At 35.6% G+C, this 12,139-nt stretch overlaps 1 protein-coding gene across 3 annotated transcripts in view; it reads right to left on the bottom strand.

Moving 5' to 3' along the window:
* The window catches only part of ntsr1 (neurotensin receptor 1 (high affinity)), a 160,990-nt gene that overhangs the window by 7,087 nt on the left and 141,764 nt on the right, over positions 1 to 12,139 (bottom strand). The window contains exon 6 of one of the 3 annotated variants that reach the window (XR_015523370.1): positions 10,612 to 11,174. The exons of 1 other annotated variant lie outside the window; for it this stretch is intronic. The gene's annotated coding sequence lies outside the window, so the exon portion shown is untranslated. Of the gene's footprint in view, positions 1 to 10,611; positions 11,175 to 12,139 lie in introns of those variants that run through there. One more of the 3 variants, XR_015523368.1, reaches the window with a different exon arrangement.

Below are 12,139 nucleotides of genomic sequence, written 5' to 3'. Positions count from 1 at the left end.
AGCCCCGCCCCCTACTCAATATTTCTTTTCAGTTAGAAGTACAGGCGTTTCATTGCACTGTGGTGATCCCTGATGAATAAAGGGACTAAGTTGAAGGAAAATGAACGAAGGAATGAGTTAGAAGTACATCAACATCATGAAATAAGTCTTAGCAAATTTCTGTTCACACTGACTATAATACAATGTTATTTGCACTGCTAGAATTGTAAAAGAAAATACACAATCCAGCTGATCTAGCTGAGCTTTGTCAGCAATAACTGCAATCACTTAAAGTTGTTAAAGAGTGCATGTACTAAGGTGAAAACCAGCGTTTGCATGTAGAGCATTTAACCTGATTGTAGTACATAGCAGCGCTCATATTATCTCAAAATGAGTTTCTAGATGCTGAGTTTTCAAGTGGCCCTCTCAAAGCAAACTACTGCACAATCCTATAATCCCCCATGTTTTCAATCTGTACTTGTTTATACTGTATTTGATCACATCTGATAATCACAATTTTCAAAAGGTCACCACACCACAGTTTGTTGCATATTTACAAAGGAGTGACATATATTGTGAAGGTAATTATATGCAGGTCAATAAGAGAGATACAGAAAAATGAAACCGATTATAGTAATGGATCTTCTGCAGATATTAGACACTGCAGACATGATCTAGAATGATATGCTGTGTTTGTCCTTGAAGCGTTTTGCTCTATGACTTGCCTGTCAGGTTTTTTATTTAGCTTCGAATTATGATTTCAGTTCTCTTGTAGTTTCAAAACCCAGGTGCTCAATGTAGTTTCCAGGTTTGTTGTCACAAACAGTTTAGTTTTGTGGACAGATATTTGGACTATATCACTAACATGGAGCTAACAGTTTTAACGAGATGGACTGACTAGTGATTTCGATTACACGTTTTTTATGTAAAACTGATTATACACAATTTGTTTTCTGTAGAGTGCTATAGAACTACAAATGACTTGACTAGTGAACAAGTGCAAAAAAACAAAACAAAAAAAAACAACAAAACGAATTATAGCAACACGTTACTTTGTTGCATTTTTAAAGATGAGCAAGATTTAAATAAACAAAATAATTAGGTAAAAATATAAAAACATTGTGACTGCATTATGATGAGAAAATATTTTTAAGTCACCAATTAAAAAGTACATTTCTATCAGATATTGGCAATGGTAACAGGTCACTATAAGAAGTTTTTAATTAATAGAATAGTACTTGCAAGTGATTGTCAGTGTTGATATCAAACAAGGCAGTTGTGATAGTAATGGTAGATGGAAAATAAATGATCAGTGATAATATAAAGCAAAAGAACACTTCCCTCAAATTGCTTTGTTATTGCTTTTTATTATCTCAACTAAATGAAGTTTATTTATGAACTAATTTCAAGAGGATCATGTGCTTATGACTGATCACGGCTGGTTCCGCATTAGCCAATTCATGATTCACCAGTCAGACGATTACTAAGTCTCCATAAATAACCAAAGTTTCACACCACAGTCATCTTTGTTCTGAAGAGTCCCCCCTTCCCCCCTACTCCTCCTCCTTTTCTAGACAGGTAGCACAGCGGCTCAGTGGTTAGCACTGTTGCCTTACAGCAAGAACGTCACTGGTTCTATTCTTTACCAAGCCAGTCAACGTTTCTGTGTAAACTTTAAATATTCTCCCCCTGCTCGTATGTCTTTTCCTCGAGCCCCACCATCCAAAAATATGCGACTTACGTTAATTGACTAATCCAAATTGGCACTATAGACGTGCTCCTAGTAAGTAGCAATCCCTAATTGCTCCTAAGCTACAAACAGAAATGGTGTTCTTGAGATCTACCTGAGCTCCAACTCCCATCTCGCCCTGCAAATAGGAGGGAGCCCTGGGCTTGAGGATCTCATGAGCTTAGGGCTCTCTTCTGGGACGGCAAATCAAACATGCTCTATAATCAATCATCAGCTAAGTGTGAACTCTTGTAATGAATGTACTTTATTTAACATTTGTTCTCCATAAAATTGATAAACATGATAATTAATCACATTTTGAGACCTAAAGTTAATTTTAATTTGTAGCTACATACAACATTCATTTTCTTGTCGGCTTAGTCCCTTTATTAATCCAGGGTCGCCACAGCAGAATGAACCACCAACTTATCCAGCATGTTTTTACACAGCGGGTGCCCTTCCAGCCACAACCCATCTCTGCGTAATATTTACACTACGGACAATTTAGCCTACCCAATTCACCTGTACCACATGTCTTTGGACTGTGGAGGAAACCCACACAAACGTAGGGAGAACATGCAAACTCCACACACATATGCCAACTGAGGCGAGGTTAGAACCAATTTGCAAGCTTCTTGCTGTGAGGTGACAGCACTACCTACTGTGACACTGCGTCGCCATTATACAACATATAAAATCTATATGTTTTAAAATTTAATAATAAATTAATAAATGAAACAAATAAAGGCAACCACCAAAGCTTTACCAAATGTTTTCACTATATGAAATTTGTGTCCCATTTGTTACTTATTTTTTAACCTTGAAGTGTAACTTTTCAAAATTGCAAGACATTCATCAGAGTGTTAGATCACTGTAAAAAATGCAGGGTTCCACACATTTCATTTATGTTGTCCCAACACAAATTGTTTGAGTTAACTTAACACCTTAACAAATTTATGTGGATTGAAAAAGTTATCTCAATGAAATCTCAAGAATTGTGTTGTTTTAGCTTATTTTAAATAAGTAGTTTGAACAATCAAAAACAAATATTTTTTTAAGTGATGAAAATTAATCCACAAAACCCCTATATGTGCTAGATATGTACTTCAACTGTCAAAAGACATTTTTGTAAATATTGCACTTTGTAAGTTATAGAAACAGCTATATATATATATATATATATATATATATATATATATATATATATATATATATATATATATATATATATATATATATATATATATATATATATATATATATATATGTAGTTTTTTTTTCTTCAAAAAGACTAAATGACAGTGAACCCAATCATACTACAAACACACATAAATCATGCTTGTTTTATGCTTGTGGTCTGATGGAGCAATATTTTAATATTAAAGTGGCCAGCTTCTATGTCAATATAACTCAAGCAGTGTGGTATCTCTTTTGTTGGAGAGAAGATGAAAAATAAAGTGAAGTGTGACTCAAATGTTCACATATCCAGAGGTAATGAACAGAATGTCTCAAAAACATGGATTGTGTTGCTATGTAGGTGCACTGAGCAGAATGGCTTAAAAGAAATACATGGGGAGGGGTATCAATTTTACACACACAATCAAAGAATAATTCTGGAAAGAAACTTTATATGGGAATTTTTGAAGAACGTTAGTGGTCTCCTATCATGAAAAGCACATGTACATTGCACAATGAAGCCATGATCAGTATGTATCTGTAATATATGTTGCATTGCAATGACAAAATTAACCACTTCTAAAGGGTTGTATACCTGCAGTGGAGCAGATGCTCTGTCAATCCTGCTTGTAAGGCAATAAGAGAGAGACTATGAGAGACTATGTGCGGTTAAATCTTAAGAAATTGAACAAAAAGACCTCAAAATAAACAAAAGGGGTACTTCCCCTGCATAATTCAAATAGTATGCTGTCACAATTATATATATATATATATATATATATATATATATATATATATATATATATATATATATATATATATATATATATATATATATATATATATAATTCTTTTATTATTTTTGCAGCAGCAGCACCACTAAAAGCAGACCACTAAAGACCACTAAAAATGTGTTTCTGATGGACTTATTAGACATTCTGTTTATCAGCACTGACATATGCATTTGTATAACTATTAACATATAGGTAATTGATATTCATTTAGATTGATGATCCGATGATGATAGGTTACAAATAGGGTGTATTCAGGTCAATTGGGACACTTTTTTGCCCTTGAGATGACCAAGAAAGTGTTGACCCAATAGACCTGAATTTACTAATTTTAGGGTTTAAAGACATTCTGAAATATAATTTCAGAAATGAAACTATCCCTCCCCCCTTCATTACTTGTAATATCATCTGACTTTTTTTTTTGCAAGGCCCTTCAAATGCTATTCATGCCCAACTATTTGATGGCGGGACATCTTGATCTAATGGAAAGTTTTGTGGAATGCTACGGTTTGAGCGCCTGTTCCTGACAAGCGTTTAGGGATGATATGTAGTCGCATAGCCCAGGAAAGCCTCACGACAGCTCTACTGACAGGTACTTTACTGTGCTATTCATGTAATTTAAGGCTTACAGTGTCACTATTTGAGATTCCTGTCCCGGTTGGCATTTCTGTGATGAGTCTGCATGTTCTCCCCATGTTGGGGTGGGTTTTCTTTCAGTGCTCTGGTTTCCCCCACAATCCAGAGACATGGGGTAGGTGAACTGAAAAACTAAATTGGCCGTAGTGTATGAGTGTGTGTGAATATGAGAGTGTATGGGTGTGTCCCAGCATTGGGTCACAGACAGAAATGGTGTTCTTGAGATCTACCTGAGCTCCAACTCCCATCTCGCCCTGCAAATAGGAGGGAGCCCTGGGCTTGAGGATCTCATGAGCTTAGGGCTCTCTTCTGGGACGGCAAATCAAACATGCTCTATAATCAATCATCAGCTAAGTGTGAACTCTTGAAATGAATGTACTTTATTTAACATTTGTTCTCCATAAAATTGATAAACATGATAATTAATCACATTTTGAGACCTAAAGTTAATTTTAATTTGTAGCTACATACAACATTCATTTTCTTGTCGGCTTAGTCCCTTTATTAATCCAGGGTCGCCACAGCAGAATGAACCACCAACTTATCCAGCATGTTTTTACACAGCGGGTGCCCTTCCAGCCACAACCCATCTCTGCGTAATATTTACACTACGGACAATTTAGCCAATTTAGTGTATGAGTGTGTGTGAATATGAGAGTGTATGGGTGTGTCCCAGCATTGGGTCGTGGCTGGAAGGGCATCCACTGCATAAAATACATGCTGGAATAGTTGGTGGTCAGTCGGTCAGTCAGTCGACAACGGCCTCTGGTGGGTTTACGTGAGAACCACAGGCACGGATGGGACTCAAGATAAAAAATTGATATCTGAAAAGCATACACAGCAGCTTCTAGTGGACTCCTGAAAACACAAACTGTAAAAAAAAAAGAAAAAAAAAGAAAAAAACAACAACAACAAAAAAACAAAACGTAGCTCCTGCAACGTGTTTTGCTCTCTCTAGAAATGTATATAGGGGTTCATAATCAGGATGACCCTGGGTTGGTTCTCTTACTTATGACTCATCGGGAAGCCTGCTCTCTCCTTAATTCTCACCTCCTCATGGTGAAATTAGAAAACAGAGAATTAGATCATTCTCCAGGTCATAGGACATAGGATATTGAAAAGCACCCTGAGAAGTGTAGTTGCAGTTGTAAAAGAGCTCAGTGCTTAACTGAAGGATCAGTTAATCAACAGAATCCCATATTCAAATCGGAAAATGTTTATTTTAGGGTGCTTTCACACCCACACTTTTGTCCCGGAACCTGTCTTGTTTGCCCAGTTAGCGCGGTTCGTTTGGCATATGTGAACAGGGCAATCGCCACTGTTCCGCGCCAAAGTAATCGCTCTGAGACCGCCTGAGTGAGGTGGTCTCGGCTCCATTGAAACGAACCCTGGAGCGGTTTGATTGCAGTGAGAAAGGGATCCGATCCGAGCGCGGTTATATCACAGTGTTTTATGGATATGTAATAGGCATACGACTATATGAAGAGAGAATTATGAGTAGGGCGGGAAGTTTCGCGAGTCTCCGGATGCCCGCAAACTAGTGATGATCTCCTGGTAATCTTGCATCTCCCCCCCGGTCCTCAAATAGGCATCGTCTCGCACCCTTCTAACCCCTCCCCACCACATCTCTCCTCAGACACGTCGCGCGCGCACACCCTGTCAATCAACATCAAACCACCACCTTTTCTGACAGCTTAGCGGGACGCTGCAAAATAAACCCTGACACTCTGACCAATGTGACTTGTTTTAGCTCTTTTGGTCCGATTAGAAACTTTGCAGTGTGAAAGCCAACCGCTCCAAGAGCAAAGAGCAACAATGTAACATTTGTAATCTCTGTTTCGGAACAACTGAATCGATTCACAGGTGTGAAAGCACCCTTAGAAAATCTGTTGTTTACATATACAGGCAGAAGACATCTGCACTTTTTAATGTGCAACTTTAATTGTACAAATTTCTTTTTTGACCATGTAAATATTCATTTGTGGTGTAGTGTCCTATGCTTCGTTTTTTGTGCCAAGGACAGGGCACAGTGAAAAATAAATTATTGTGACATTCTGCGTGTTATGCCAGGCACATAATTTTTTATGTTCAAAAATTAACTGCATTACAAAAGAGAATTACAATAAATATTTGATTGCACTTGGAAACACACAGTTCACTGGAAATGTGCTGCTAAAGTAGCCTGATATGCTTCATCTGCTTTACCTCCTCAGCGCACACACCATGTAGCAACATTCCCATCGAAAACACTAACATTAATTTCCATTTTGGACATTAGGTATTGATTCTGGCTTGCTCAGGCACTCAAGGATTTTTTTTCAGAAAAGAATTAGGGAACTGACCTCAACATGATACTGCTTCAGTTAGTTCATGGCTATTTATTACAGACCGCTTTTGTCAGACTCTGAATATGCTGAATTTATTCACTAAAAAGACTGTTGGAAGTGAATAATTGTTTTGTTCTTTAATGAACTCGAATCATAATGAATAGTCCACCTTCCAAAAGTCTTAAGTAGTCATTTGCTTTAAAATCATATAAGCAACTGAATAGGTTTGTACATGATGGTTTAAATGGCCTTTTACTTGAAGTCTCAAATGATCTCTCTGCAAAGGGCTTTGATAAAGTCCTGGCATTAGTATAAATTTGGATTTATGGGTATTGAGATTACTCTTGTTGAAGTACTTTATATGGCACAGGTTTGGATGGAAGTTTAAAAAAATGTAAAGCAAATTGATATAGCAGACACAGACTCTTTCTTTCAGAGAAAACTGTTTCAGTAGCTGTCTTACTGACATCCCAGAATGCTAATATTCAGCTTTTGAAATTGGATTCAGTTTTTTCATTACCTCTAATATTCTGTGATATTTGCTGGCTAGAAATTTCCCCTCATTTTTCATCTATCACACTATCATGATAGTTTTCAATTTATATTTCCACATTCAGTCTTTTAATATCTAAAATCAACATTTGTGTACCAGAACTTTTCTGACATTGTATTAAAGAGCACCTATGATGAAAATAATATTTTGTAAGCTGTTTGGACAGAACTGTGTGTAGGTATAGTGTATAGTCTCTTTTGAAAAATTTTCTGACATTAAATAGGATCCAAATCCTTCCCGTATTGAGGCCCACCACATAATGATGTAGAAATGTGTTTTTTCCCGCCCACTAAATTGATTTACAGCCGCGTATTAACATGTCTCTGTACTAGCAAATATAATCAGTGTGTGAACATTGGAACGACATTGTGTGTGACTCATCGTTGCAGAAAGGCTTGAATTAACTCCACAACAAATACATCAAATAATCATTGGGAAAGTTCATACTGTAGTATTTCTCACAAGTGTTACATGAGATCTGCTTCCTTTATGTCTATCACTGTGCTGTTTAGCTGGAGCAACAGGGGATGGAGACACACATTCGAGCCATAGGGAGCGATCTTTGTGGCTCTGACAGGCATGTTGGAATGGTGGGTAGGGACAACTAGTTCATTTGCATTAAAGGCAAGAAAAACAGCTACAATGTGCTCAGAGCTGAAAATTTCAATATTAAGAAAGGTATAATAAATAATCTGGTGGGTATTTTAAGCTGAAACTTTGCAGACAGATTCTGGAAACACAAAAGATGTATAGCAAATCTTGAAAAAGGGGTAAAATCAGTGACCTTTAACATATAATTTATACAGTTGATGTCAGAATTATTAGCCCTCAGTTTATTTTTTCCCCAATTTCTGTTTAACGGAGAGCAGATTTCTAAACACACATTTCTAAACATAATAGTTTTAATAACTCATTTCTAATAACTGATTTATTTTATCTTTGCCATGATGACAGTAAATAATATTTGACTAGATGAAGAATTCAATACACTTCTATACAGCTGAAAGTGACATTTAAAGGCTTAATTAGCTTAATTAGGTAAACCAGGCAGGTATGGGTGATTAGGCAAGTGATTGTATAATGATGGTTTGTTCTGTAGACTAACTATACAGCTTAAAGGGGCTAATAATTTTGACCTCTGGCTTAAAAAAAAAATTAAACTGCTTTAATTCTTTCTGAATTAAAACAAATAAGACTCTCCAGAAGAAAAAATATTATCAGACATACTGCAAAAAAATATCCTTGCTCTGTTAAACATTTAGAAATATTTTAAAAAGAAAAATAAATAAAAAATGGAGCTAATAATTCTGACTTCAACTGTATATGTGACCCTGAACCACACTGTCTTTTGCAGGTATAATTTTGACAATCTTTGAAAAGATTGTGATAATTACAGATTTTTCTTTTATGACAAAATTATTACAATATATAGTAAATTTTAAAGGGTCTTGAAACACCAAAACACATTTTTTGAGATGTTGACAGCCATGTATATGTCCCACGCTGTTAAAAACACTATTAGGACACATATTTCACTAAAAAGTGAAAATTGGTTAAGCGTCGTTCAGAGCAAATTTGTTAATTTGGTTTGAAAATAAATTTTGAAGCTACATCACAGCCTTGAGATCCTTGTATAAATTCCATCATGGATACTGGATGTCTGTAACGGCCGGTACAACATGACATCTTTGAGTTTTCAGGATTAATTCATGAGAAAGACTTAGATCGAACCCAGTTGCAACTTCATTAATATTCATAATAGCTTCGAAGACCTGTCACAGTGTTGAGACGTCAGAGAAACACCACGTTGTTTTGCCAACTGTAATTCAAACAAGTAGAGGAAGAAGAATTGTTCAGAGCCATGGGTTGTTAGTGTTGCATTCATAAATGTGCAGCAACAGGTTTTGTTTTCATTTTCCTGCAATGAGAGCACCACTGCATGTGGGCCCACATTTGACTGCGGATTACAGTGCTCTGCGACAAAAATATGTTTGTAAGGAACATTTTTTTTTACCTGAGCGCATCTGGAAATGGTGAAATTCGGATTTGCCACTAGTCACCTTTAAAAAAAAAACGCAGTTCTAGTTCGTGTTGATTGTCCTGTCTCTATGGATTTGGAAAGTGTGTGATCAGTGTTCTTTGTTTATGTTTATTAAGATGGCAAAGTTCGTTAGTATCATCAGCAGTACTCTCAGTTTTTAAAAACATACCTTAGTCAAAAGGATTTAGTTAATAAGTTTAAAGCATGTTAATATCACTATACAATATTATGGACTAAAAGATCTGCTGTAAATGCTGCTTTTCAAATGTAAGCATGTAAACACCTTAATCAAATTATTACCGTTATGTATGATTTTTGCCGCACATGAGTTTCACCGCGTTTTGTTTCAGGATAGTCTATACAAATGTGGCTGTTTGATGCTTTTCTCTGCACCCACCAAATTTTTCTTCCATACGGTTTGCGGTATCAAAAATTATGTTAAAACAACACTCTTCCAACAGTTCCTCGCATCCAGTATGCCGTTTGTCCCAAGGGGCATGCATGAAATGTTCCTACATTAATGTGAATGTGCCAAACTGCTGTTAAAAACCTGAAATTACATGAATCTCTGGAAGAAATGTGAATAGCGTTTAATAGCGATTAAGGCAAATTATTTGATTACTGATATTCATGTAAACGTAGTTAAATTAAGTCAATTGTAAATTTATTGAAATCCATTTTTCATTAGTAATATTTATTGATAAGGATGGAGAAATTGAAGTTGGAGAATTTTAAAGGCAATTTTCTCGTTATTAGGATTTTTTTTTAAATCTCATTTTTTCAAGATTTAAGATTGTTTTCAAGATTTTTTTTTCCCAATCTTTAAACATTTTTTAATGCTTATTAAAAAAGACACATGTTTTGTGGTCCATTGACACAAATAGGGATGTTGAACTCAAATATACAATTTCATTCATTTCTTCAGATCATGTTTCTTGTCCATTCCTCTTGTAATATTGATCTTTGCAAAAGCATTTAAATTACAGGATATGCGTTTTTTTACCCATGAGAAATACATCTAGTATGGCATTTGACAGCATCCATTGGGAAATAATTGGATTTTTTAGGCTTGCTAAAACTGGTCCTAAATTGAAATTCTTTTGGCTAATATGCAAAAGTGTCCATTTTGATTTGATGTGCACATAAAGAGTTCTCACAGTAACATTGAGATTTCAGTCTCCTCTGATTCCATTCTAAATATATTACTTTTCAGATTGAAATGTCATATTCGAGCAGAGGGGCTGTTTAAATGCCAACATTTTCAGTGGGGTCTGTTGAGGACAACAAAACAGCACAGTCCATATGAAGACCAGTGATTATTTTGCTGTCTCAACTAGGCCTATTTGAGTCGCTTTAATAAATAAAAACAGATGCATCTTGAGTGTTAACAAGTGTAAAATGAATTATTAGATTACAATACAAATAACCAGAATGATACTACAAAGTCCAGGAGTCATGTGACATACACCACTTGTTGATTAAAACGAACTGTATGAAATGCAGTTCGATGATTCAAGAAATGGAAACTTGTGCTCATATTTGCATAATATAATTGGTTGATACAGACACCATGGAATTAGACAATTAATGAAGTGTAGACAGGCTTTAGGTCAGCGTTAGTCTCATCACAGTTTCATGCATCATTGAATCAAACAAGTAAACAAATAATGAGATCAGCTGGAGACATCTTAGAAATAAGTGCCAATATTTTGAATAAATAATGGTCTATTCTATTTAGAGTTAATGCCGTAACGAGAGATGATGGGTACATTTCAAGTGGGGAAAGAGATGAATCCCAGCATTAAGATAGGAATGTGTGTGCTGGTCTTGTTGCTGAAGGGGATTGATTGAAGAATTGTAATGCAGGTGGGATACTGAAAACGAATATTGATCTGAGCTGACAGATTGCTTCCTTGTGACTCTTTGCTGCATCCTATCACCCCTAGGGAGAGAAATGTAAAAACACAAACACAAAGACAATGAAATGGCCTCCTGCTTACCGCTCTACATTTGGCACACTCCATGAATTGGATAAAAATGCATCAAAATTCTTTTGCAACAAAGATTGATTAAGTGGAGAATCCTTTGAATGAGATGAAGACTTATTTCTTTTGTGGTAGTTTAAGGAATACACTTTACAACTTTTTAGAGTTTGATATGTATTAAATGTTTAAATTAAACAAATTAAAAAACTCCCACATCCCTAGTCACCAGCTTACTCATTACTCCAACCCATTACAAAATCCATCTCCCAGATTTCTCCTATCTGCCAATTTGAAATCAGAATAAACCTGGTTTTCTAACCACTGTTACTAAAACCAGTTGAACTTGACATACTCTTGTGCTCCTTTGATCTGTATCTTGACACAAACGCTGTTACCATTGGTTAATACCCTATTAAGCCCCAGTCAGATTACACGATTTTTATTGTCGGTTGCGAAAGTCACTATGTCAAATCGTGCGATTTATTTATTTATTTTTCTTGATAAAAATCTTGACTTGTCGTGGTTAGCAAATATGCCAGACTAAACGTTCCTTCATGATCAGTCATCCTGTGACGTCTAAGACGAGTGTTATTTCCCCAAGCAGTCACATAGGTTGCTATAACAACATTTTTTTTTATCTCAATTTCAATTTGTTTTTCTTTTAATCTTATTTCAATTTCAATAAACACTGATGCTTGTAAACTACTAACTACATTATTTAAGGGCATTCGTTAGGATATAGGATCAAACTCATGATTCTTTTTTAACTGGGGCGTAGCATTGATGGCTTAAACTTTTTCTCCTATTTTTAGATTTCTGATCAAGTCAGATTTGATAATGTGGTGAATCATCTGATTTTTATTGAGCAGGTGTAATATTCATTAATATTAATTATTCGAATTATTTTATTCTCTAAGGTGCC

The sequence above is a fragment of the Danio rerio genome, chromosome 23, assembly GCF_052040795.2.
Source record: "Danio rerio strain M-AB ecotype USA chromosome 23, GRCz13ab, whole genome shotgun sequence".
NCBI classification, from domain to species: domain Eukaryota; kingdom Metazoa; phylum Chordata; class Actinopteri; order Cypriniformes; family Danionidae; genus Danio; species Danio rerio.
The sequence above is the reverse complement of the archived record's forward strand: the minus strand, read 5'-3'. Positions and strand labels throughout refer to the sequence as shown.